This window comes from Teleopsis dalmanni, chromosome 1 (assembly GCF_002237135.1).
Source record: "Teleopsis dalmanni isolate 2A chromosome 1, ASM223713v2, whole genome shotgun sequence".
In the NCBI taxonomy this organism is placed as follows: Eukaryota; Metazoa; Arthropoda; class Insecta; order Diptera; family Diopsidae; genus Teleopsis; species Teleopsis dalmanni.
Window position 1 is genome coordinate 170,017,226 of NC_051846.1, and position 11,392 is coordinate 170,028,617.

Sequence of the window (11,392 nt, forward strand, 5' to 3'; positions counted from 1 at the left end):
TATTGCATTTCTTTCAATCAAGCTATAGTCGATTTTTCTCCAAAGGTGTAAAAAATATGAAAAATATAAATAAACAGAATTTTTAAATTTTAATTTTTAATTATTTTAAATAGAAATACATTAAAAATGCATAAAAAACAAATAAATAAATAATTGAATGTTTCCAATTTTTAATAAATAAACGAAAAATATGTTTTTTAAGTAAACAGAAATAATTTTTAGTATGTGGTTTTCCTTATTTTGCAGACAAATTTTTAATTAAAAATATTGAAATTTGTATTAAAAAAAGGAAATATAATTAACAAAGACAAAGCAAAAAAGATTTTAAATACAAAATTTGTATTTTTCCAAAAGATATGTTTTTTTACTCAAAACATTTGCGCTCATATGTCAATTTTATTGTCGATTGCACCACCCATGGCCGTAGCAATTTATTAACAATTTTTTTGTTGTTAACATTTTTTTTTTGTTTTTTGTTTATAATTTTATCTAATTTTGTATTAAATGTGAATTGGAATTGCGTGTTGAAAATCTCATTAAATAGCAAAAAATTTGCCATATTATTTAGTTGAAATTTTTTTTATATTTCCTTAGAAGACATTATTTTGATGATTATAATTTGATGAGTGCTCAATGGACTCATTCAGGCATAAATGACGTAGAAATCTTCACTTTGTGCATTTGTGCATTTGGTTAAAATCTTTTGCTCAATAAAACGTTTTACACAAGCATTAATTTTCTTATTAATAATTATAGTTGAAAAAATTAAAAAATAAAAACTATTTCACTTTGTTGGTGGTTAATGTGCAAGTGCAGCAAATTGTTGCGAATGCCTGCGTGGGCATCTGAAATCAATTGATATGAACTGAAATTGGCCCGGAGCCAGCGGATTGCAATTCTCTGACTTGTAAATGTGCATCATTTGATTTTGTCAAAATTTAATTATTAATTAAATTCTGTGTGCTTATTTAGTTTATTTTCGAAATAATTTTGTTTATTTTTAAAAATTTTTAATATATACGGAAAGTCATGAAAATTTTTATGTGTATCTCAAAGATATATTTTCTTATTAAATATTATTACTAATAATTTTGGTTTTCTTCATACCGAGCTATATAATTTCCTTTAAAATTTTATTGCATTTGGTAATAATTTTTGGTTAAAGCATTCACTTTGACTTTTATTACTCTTCAAAAGATATAAAATGAATTTATTTATAATTATTTCATATTTCTTTACTCTCAAAGTTTATAGCTATTTTATAAGCAATTATTATATATTTTGAAAATACAACTGCAGATAATAGACAAAGAGGATGACCACGCAGAAGTGGGATGAGTCGAATAAACAATGACTTACAGAGAATATAGTCGTCAGTAAATGGAAAAGAAAAGCAAAAAATTAACAAAAATGGGCAGTAATGGTGTGACAAGATTAAGTACTTCAGGATAACTGCTATGCCAAAAAAGAAGTATAAGAAGATATAAGAATAATGGGAATTCTACTGATGAAACCAAAAGCGAATTTACTAAAAATATACTAAAAAATATACTAAAAATTAACTATCGAAATAAAAGTTAAAATTCTTAAAAAACAAAACCGATTTTATTATAAGAAGAAGCTACAGATAAAATATTTATTTAATTTTTTTATAACTCATGGCAAGAAATATATTTCGAATATAAAAGAGAGCTGCTAGTTAGAAATTATTTTGTTTTATAAATAAATAAACTTTAATTAAGGTTTGGGCTAAAACAGTTCAGATTCTATCTTTGCCTTACTCAAGCGATTGTAAAATTCGACAATATGTAAAACATCGTAATAGCGCCATGGCTAGTAAAGCCATCTCTCCAAGATGCATTCGTCGATCTCTTGCTTCCTGCCATAACCACATCGACTAATATTGCAATGGAACTAACATCAATGGGATCGAATTTAAACGTAAACTTATAGCACTCCACACAGATGCAGTATCCGCCTGTTATCTCACAGAAAGAACAACGATGTCTCCTCCGTGCAGCAAGAACTATCCTAGTTCAATTGAGATCAGGATATAGCCATGTGCTAAAAAGTTATTTGTCGCACATAAACACGTATAGTCCAAATATATGTCCAAACTACAGCTCTTTAAATCTTAGTTCAATTAACCTTTCGACTCACCCTCTTAAAGTAGTTAGGTTTTTGCGACTTGACCTGGGTTGATTTCAATTATGTCCTCCCCTCCCTCTTTTCTCTCCTAACCTTCCACCAAACACCATCCATCCACATCCCAAGCCTTGAATGGGATCGTCTAGAAGTCCTTACATACGATCTGCTTTTTCGATCCCAGCGGGCTACAACAACAACAGCAACAACATGTAAAAGTTTTTTAACAAACTGGCAGCATGTAAACGCTTTTAAACAAGTATATATACTAAATTGTTTTCAGAAATAACAATTGAAAAACTGTTATTAATTAATTCAATTATACTATAGCAATATTTGTTGTTTCATTCCAATATAACACAGCAAGCGGTTTTGTTAATGAACTTTCATAGAAAATTCACAAAACTTCACGTTAGAACAATATAAGTCATGTACGACTTTGGGTTAGTTAGCTAATAAACTCTGAGTCTGAACTTCAAAGTTGACAGGGTATAAGTTCAATTTTTAGCACGTATAGTCTAAAAGAATAATAATTTTTTATGAATAATTAAATATAAGAAATAATTTCAAGACCACTGAGCATGGGTATTCGATAATACTCGAAACAACTGTTTGGTCACGACTTTGGGTTAGTTAGGTAATGAAATCGGCGTCTAAACTTTAAAGTTAACAGGGTGCAAGTTCAACCTTTAGTACGTACAGTCTAAAAGAATTTTTTATGAATAATTATATATAAGAAATAATTTCAAGACCACTGATGATGGGTATTCGGTAATATTCGAAAAAAAATTAATTAATTAAAAATAAATAAGAATTTTGTTGTTATAATTTACTACTGTTCCGAAAATCTTTATATTAGTAAAAAATATTTTCTATTAAGAAAATATTCCTTTCGTCATAATGGACTTTAAAAATCAAATTAATTAGCGTTTGTGTTTGAAAAACGATAACAATTAATATTTAAGTGAATTTATATAGCTGTGGTTTATGCTTTTTATTTAATTAAACGGCAGCGTATTTTTTATTCAGTCCACATACAAGGTTCTGAGAGGATTGAACTTTCTTTTATAAAAATATAAATAAAATTGTATTAAATGAAATAATTAAAAAAGTGAGCAAATAGAGTTTTAAATAATTTTTTAGATTTTTATTTTAAATAAAATAAATTTTTTTTTTATACTAAAAGCCGGTCTTCACGTTCAATGAAAAACGCATAAGTCTGATTTTTGCAATGTACTCTGCCCCTTTTTTAATGCTTAACTTTGCATGGCGTTTAACAAAAAACATAGACCTTGACTTCGTTTTTATGTGAATATATAATTTTTTGTATTTATTTTACTTTTAATTGTTATCGCATTTAAATAAATTAAATTTTAATTTTGCATTAAAATTAGCTTTTTGTTTTGGTTTCAGCTGTTTCTGAATTTTTTTTTTTAAACTAAAAATGCTTTTAGCGCAAAATAATAACTGAAAGCAGACGCGAAAAAATTAAAATGTCTGGAATTGTTGACGTCATTGGATTGGTTTATTTTGTTTATAAATATAATTTTAGTTTTGCATAATTTCAAATAATTACTTTACCTGAAAATTTATTTTCTTTTTGAATACAAAAAGAAAAAAAATAATTTAATTCTTTGAACTCCGCTAAATTTAAAAATTGTTTATATGTGATTAGCCTTATGTGTCAAGTAATAAAATAAAACTTTTCTTATTTTATTTTTAATTCTTTTGTTTATTTTATAGTTTTTATTTATTTATGCAAAACCTTCGCAAAAATGCATTTAAATACGAATTATTCATACAAATAAAAATTTTTGTTTAAATTATTTTAAGAAAAATGAAAGATTTTTGTAAAATGATTTACGATTAAAATTTTTGTGTCCTATAACATAAATCTATCTATCTTTAAATAGAAGAGGAGGTAATAGTGAATAAATTTTAAATCAAGTGAATTTTAGAGCTAACCAAAGAGCTAAATATCTATCATCAGTGGTACTTGGACACAGCTATTTCTTTTATTCTTCCTTTATTGCATTCCTAAGTTATATGCGGATAAATAAATTAATAGCTAATAGTAAACAGAATTGAAATGAGTCGTCTTTGACCGCGTCGAGTAGCCTCTGCCAGTCTTCCCGGTTAGTTGCTTGCTGTCGCCAGTTGGTAGTACCAAGCGCCCCGAATTCGTTGGTCACCTGGTCCTTCCAGTGTTTTCAACCTACGGGTACCAAATCCAACAAAACAGTTTTGTTTTGTTGAAAGATTTAATTTATCGTTTTTTTATTATTGAATAACATTGCAATGCAAATTTTGACTTATTATTGTAACAAAATTACAGATTCTTATTGTTTTTATAAATTAAAATAAATATCTGCAAAACAAGTGTTGTTTTATTCCTATTTCTGTTGTGCTAGAAAGGCTTCAGGCGCTTAGAAAAAATTTTTATTACTTTAATATTCTATTTTTAAATTATATTTTCCTAAATTTAAATATATATAAAATAATTACAGTTATCTTATTAAATTATATCACAGCTCAGCCAATGAAATTAATCCCTAATATTATTTATGTTCTCCTAGCTAAAGAGAGACACTGACACGAGATGAAACACAGTTTCCTCCTTGTCCTCAGAGCCATAGCCGCGACAAAGATCATTATACGAAAGACCCAGTCTCATAGCATGTTTATACAGTGGCCCGGCAGTAACGATACCGAAGTGCTGAGTAGGTTCCGCTTTAGTGGAAGTAGGTGACTAGTAAATTTTTTATCCAAATTAGACCAATGATTCATCAGCTTAGTGTTGCTTGGCTATGCTTAGATATTTTTGTTTAATTGCCAGTTTAGCTGTTACAAGTGGAACGCCAATATCTCAGAAGTTTATGACAGGTAGAAGAGCGTCTGCTTTGGCAAACTTATCCACCCTGCAATTGCCCGAGATATCACTACGATCAGCAACCCAAATGAGTTGAACCTTAACGCACTTAGCTAGGTCATTAATGGAAGCAAGACAGTTTTGTGTTATAATTGATGTAGCTGAAGTGTCTATTAGTGATTTAATGATAGTTTATCTATCCGAAAAGATTGAAATAGTTTATCGGAGATTTGTTTGCCAAGGATACATTTACTATATCCAAATATGTTACTGTTCCGCCTTTTTCTTGAACAAGCTTTTGATGAGGTTCGAAACGAATGTGTTATGTATATAATAAAGCATTACCTTCTTGAAAATATGCATAAGCTATTTTTTTCATATATATCCTCTAGAAAACTTAGATTGAAATACAATACATTTATTTTAAGAGAAATCAACATAATGGCTGGTGTTCCTCAGGGAACCGTATACACATCTGATCTCTCACTACTCTCAAATCACGTCTTTGCTACTTTCGTGGATCACACTGCAATTCTCAGTTCTAACAGTGACCACATGAGGGCATCCCAAAGTCTTTCGACTCATTTAAGTCTATTAGAGAAGTGGCTAGCAAAATGGCGCATAAAAGTAAACGAAATGTCACGTTTAAAAGTGTACATGTCACGTTTACTTTACGAAAAGAAACGTGCCCCCCTGTTAAGTTGAATAACATCATTATACCCCAGTCAAATGATGTAAAATATCTTGGCAATCTTCTTGACAGAAGGCTGACTTGGACTAACCACATTGAAAGCAAAAAGAATTAAATATAATTGCTAAAGATTTCTTTCTTTTGTAATAAATTTTGATATATATAATTCATTTAATTTTATTATAAATTTTAACTTGTTTTTTTGCACCTGATAATTATATCAGGTGCAAACTAATCAGAAAAATACAATTACTTCTGCCTGAAAAACACTGCAATGCTTTGTTAGTTGAAATGAGAAACTAAGACCCAGTTTTTCAGAGGACATGCCATAGCAAATTTGTCTTTATTGGAGCCGTCTGTGTAAATGTCTATCGTGTTGAGAGAAAGACTACATTATTAGAGGTGCAGTCTTCCAATAATCTTCAATACTTAGAATTATAAAAAATATAATTACATATTTCAAAAAAAAATATTTAAATGCTTAAGCAACTTTATATTATATACTTGATACTTTATATTATATACTTGACTTATAACACATTCACACTGGATGATTTACCAAGCAAAGTGCTTTCATACAACTGAGCTTATTATCAATAAATCAGTTCATTTAAGTCGAAAAATGTCGAATGCAACCCTTAAAAATAAATTTTGTACAAGGGAAATTGCAAAAATTTTAAATATGTGTTCTATGTTTTATATGTAAAATGTAAACAAACAACAGCTGAGCTGTAAACAGGCACTGGGGAAGTAGGTATTTAATATAATCTGTGTTTTAATTAATTGAATATGTAATTGATATATAAATGATTTAATATGTCAAATTTATACTAATTTTTTTTGTGATATATTATTATTAAGTGAATTTTATAAAAGTTTTATAAGCTGCATAAATGAGCTCATAATAATGTGAACGTTTACTCATTTATATAAATAAGCAAGTGCCTAAATGAGACAGTGTGTATGTACTATTAGACGTATATATTGTTGTGAGTACTATATGTATATATACTCTGTACTTATTTCACCTTCAATATATATTGTTTTAAAACTTTTTCAAAAAGTTTACTATTATGTTGTAGTCATTGAACTCACAGGCTTGACATATTACTCAAGCAAGAGTAAACATCTTCACATTTTTATTTTTGTTTATATTTAAGCAAAATTTTCGGTGTCTTCTGAAATAGTAAATGAACTACACAATCGAATTATTTAATGAATGAGTGAATGAACGAGTGAGTGAGTGACTACTGCGTGAAGTTATATCATAGATATATGTTATTAAGCAATTTTACTGTTTAATTAATAAAAATAAAACGAAATTACATTTAACTCATATTGTACAATAATTGTACACGTAATCGCATAAGTTGAATATTTAAAAAGTTATTGTACTCTATAAATTAAAAAACAAAAATGAATTAAAAAAATAAACTTAAAGTTAAAATATAAATCGAAAAAATAATATAATATATACCAACCATAATAAAAGCGAAATTATACTTTGTACTTTAACATTGAAATTTCACACTTTGTTCGCTGGTGTTCGTGCAGTGTCTATTTGTGCTGGAGAGCAGCAGTTTTTGAGCGGCGATCTATCTAAGCCGCATTTCAAACAGCCGTTTTGAATCTAATTCACAGTTGTTAGTTGACGTTTGAGCGATACAAATCGACAGCGACGTGTGATGAGCGAGTGTGTGATGGTTTTTTAAATGCAATCGTGGCGTGCCTAAATCAGATCAAGAGTATCTTTTATATAATAGCGTATAATTGTTGCCAAGTATTGCAAAAGACCGCCAACCAAATGACAAATTATATCGGTTACGCTATGATTTTACTATGATAATCACACGCTCAGTTAATTATTATTTTGTGTTTATATTATTATTTGAAGGCAATATCTATCTGAAAGTGCATTTTATTTAGTAGCGTTTAAAGTGATCAATAATGCATACAACATAAATTTATGTGTTATGCGCTTATCTTATCTCATTTAAAACTGTAAAAAAAAAAACATATTAAAAATATAACTTCATTTTTATCAGTTACTTCGTCGTCTGTCCACAGAAATTGATGTATAAAGGAATAAATATAAAAATTTATATAAAGAAATTGTATATAAAAAACATACGCTCATAAAAGTAAATTCCAACTTAAACGCTTATAACTCAAAGTAAATACGACGAGTTCGTATACAAAATTCTTATCAAATTAGCATTAAAATATCATTTTCTGTTCGATAATGTTACAAATTTGTTTATTTAAACTTTAAAATAATGTTCGAGTCAGTTTTTAAATGAATTCCATTTGAAAGACTGTTGTCTGTGGGCTGAACGCGTTTGAACTTTTCCATTATATTTGTTTTTATAATTTTTGATTCGCTAATATATTTTTTAAATCCGATCTTATCAGTTTGTGCAATGAAAATATATGAAATTAATTTACATTAAACAGTTTAATTAAAGTGATAATAGTAATTTGTGAATTTAATTTCATTTCATTTTAAATATTTGCATACAAATATTGATTTGTGCTATTTAAGTTCAACACAAAGTGTTAGAATAAAGCAAAATGCATTTAATTACAACCTTACCAGCAATGCCACAAAGGCAAATGTGTTCAAATATTTTATTTTCAAGTGAATCCCCAAATCTGAATAAAAAATTCATGAATATCAATCAAATTAATTTAAGTGATGATTTTGAAGTACAACCGATTTTAATACGTAAACAACCAAAATTTCCAACACGCGAGCGTCATATGGCAATTCGTCGTAAAAAGACAGCAGTACCAAAAAATACACACCAATCGCCTACAAGGTAAATACTTAGATGATTCCATATTTTATTCAATTCTAATGAAATACTTACTATAAAATTTGAGAGTTTGAAATGAAATATAAGTGAAGTGTAACACAATGGACTACGAGGCCTAAGTGGATTCCCTAGGCATAGGTTAGGTTAGGTATAACCTATATTTTATAGAAAACCTCTCCTATTTATCATTAAAACTAAAATTTCTTTTATTTTCGAATTAATACTAAATTTTGTATTTGTATTGTACGTTTTACTATATTTCTTAGGTAGGTATAACATAACCTAACCTAACCTATAATAAAATTGTTATTGTTGTTACTTCTGTTGTACTCCTTGTTAATGTCGAAACCAGATAATACCGAACCTAATAAATGTGTTATATCTTGCGGTTAACGAACCGGTAACTTGAAATTGTGAATACCACTAATTTTTTTTAAATGTATTATTATTGTCAATAACCAAAAGATAAACAAACTTTAGAAAACAATTGGGTGTAAATAACACTCAATAAACAGAACAGACCAGTAAAACTTAAGCATGGATTTCGTAGACTATAACAAATTTAAGCACGGCAAGTGCTTTAGTTAATGTCAAAAAAGTGACAAAAAACCTGGAACTAGAGTTCTGAAAGTTTGTAGAGCATTGACTACTTGTGGGTAAGCACGATTAGTCATCCCTTCTAATTTGACAGGCACGAGTTCTAAGCCTGGCACTTGTAGTCCAAACAAATTATACACGGACTATAAACTAATCAAATTCGATTATTTCCTAAGACCACTGATGATGAGTACATGGCGATACTAGAAGGAGCGTTGTATGATCAGCCATAATATCAATAAATTAAAAAAATTTTTTTATTTGTCCTTTCTTTCCTTATTATTCGAAAACCCTCTAAATTTTAAAAATAGCTTCTTTGTTTTGTCTTTTTCGGCAATACTAATAAAAGCTTTAAAAATATGTTATGCACTATTATAAAGTGCACATCTACTAAAAATGTTAAAACTGAAACGAAGTCACTAAAAAGTTTCGGTATAAATGACATATTTCAAGGTATTGGCGTCTCAAGCTGACACTTTGCAGTCGTGGTTGTGAAAATAAAACTAGAAGAATACGAACCGTTTATATAAACGAAATAAAATATTATCTATGGGTTAGGTTAGGTCAAAAAGGTGCATGCTGACAGTTATCAGCACTTCCACTTGGACGCATAGTTGTCCATTATGATGATCTCAAAGACTTTACCAGGAGAGGCGAAGTCTTTGAAGGCACCTTATTATCTATGGGTTAGGTTAGGTTAGAAGTTGCATGCTGACAGTTATCAGCACTTCCACTCAGAGGCATAATTGCCCATTGTAATACCTTCAAAGACTTTGTCAGGAGAGACGAGTTGCTAACCTTTGTTATCTTCGTGCGCTATTCTTGTTAAACCATTTGATTTTCCAAATGAAGTTAAGGAAATCTGATAAGTTTTCTTTCGTTATCTGTACCAAGCGATCCCCAAGACATTAAAGTCGCCTTGTCTGCACTCCTGGATAGAGATACAGGAAGTGATTGATGGGTTCTACCTCATCTTTATCTTGACAACTACTGCATCATCCACTTGTTGGAATTTGTCTGTTAGAGCATAGGCGCAATGGCACAGTGCCCTGTTAGTACTCCACTAATTACGCGAACTGCAAGTTTGCTAAACCCCAAAAGGCTTTTCGGTTTATTTTTGTCAAATGTAGAACGTTTAATTTTAACAAAAAGTGACCTATAGCCAGATATAAAATATATAAAAATAACTTTATTTTTAAAAAAAACTTTATGATAAAAATATAAATTATATCAAAATTATTTACAATAAAATAAAATTGTATACTTATTATTGTTATTGTTATAATACATAACAAATTAAATTATTTTTCTTTTAACTCAAATGTAACATTTCTAAATATATAATATTATTTTTTTATTTAAACACTAAACTATAATAGATATTTGCATATGAAAGTACTTCCATAACCATAAAATTTTTTATGGTAAAAATAATTGCTAATTTTTCGGTCTACCAAAATGTGTTGAACTATACGCCACATATACGTGGAGAGCATTTTCACACCTCTTCGATTTCGCTTCCGAATTTTTCTAAATTCTACAAAAAGTAGTCTTTTTAGCAATATTGTTTAAATATTTTTTTAACAAAAATATGTTTTTAATGAATTTTTTATACTGTTTTTGATCTTTTTGCTTTTTTTGAAAATGCTTAAGAAAAGAAATTGTTTAATTATCTAAACTACTCATAAAATTTATTGTTTATAGTTAACAACTTGTAAACAATCTCTAATATTTTTTTTTATTTTAGAATCAAATAATTAATAAGTTTTTCCGATTTAATTAAAATATTTAATGTAATTTAAATAGTTAAATTGTATTTTTTTCTTTGGAATTTGTTTTTAAACTTTAAACTAAGCTAATTAAATTGTTTACGCAATTAGTTTTGTATAAAATAAATAGTTTCTTTATTTATACATTAATTTCTTATTTTTAACGTAACTGAAAATTTTGACTAAACATATTTAATGAATTTTTAACTTTTTTAATTTATTTTTACAATCAAAATTTTCTTTAGCAATTTTCCGATTAAAAATGACTTTTGTTACTGCGATAAAAATGCCATAAATTCTTTTTGTTTGTTTTATTTATCGGTGAAAATACCAAGAATTATTTATGATGTTGTGCTTTTGGCAAGAATAAAATATTTTATATGTACATTTGTAATTAAAGCTTATTGTTTACAATAACATATATTTTAAAATCGGTTAAAAACTAATTTATTATATAGAGATTATTTCAATTCCGAGTTTATTTTATGTATTCTTATTTCAAATT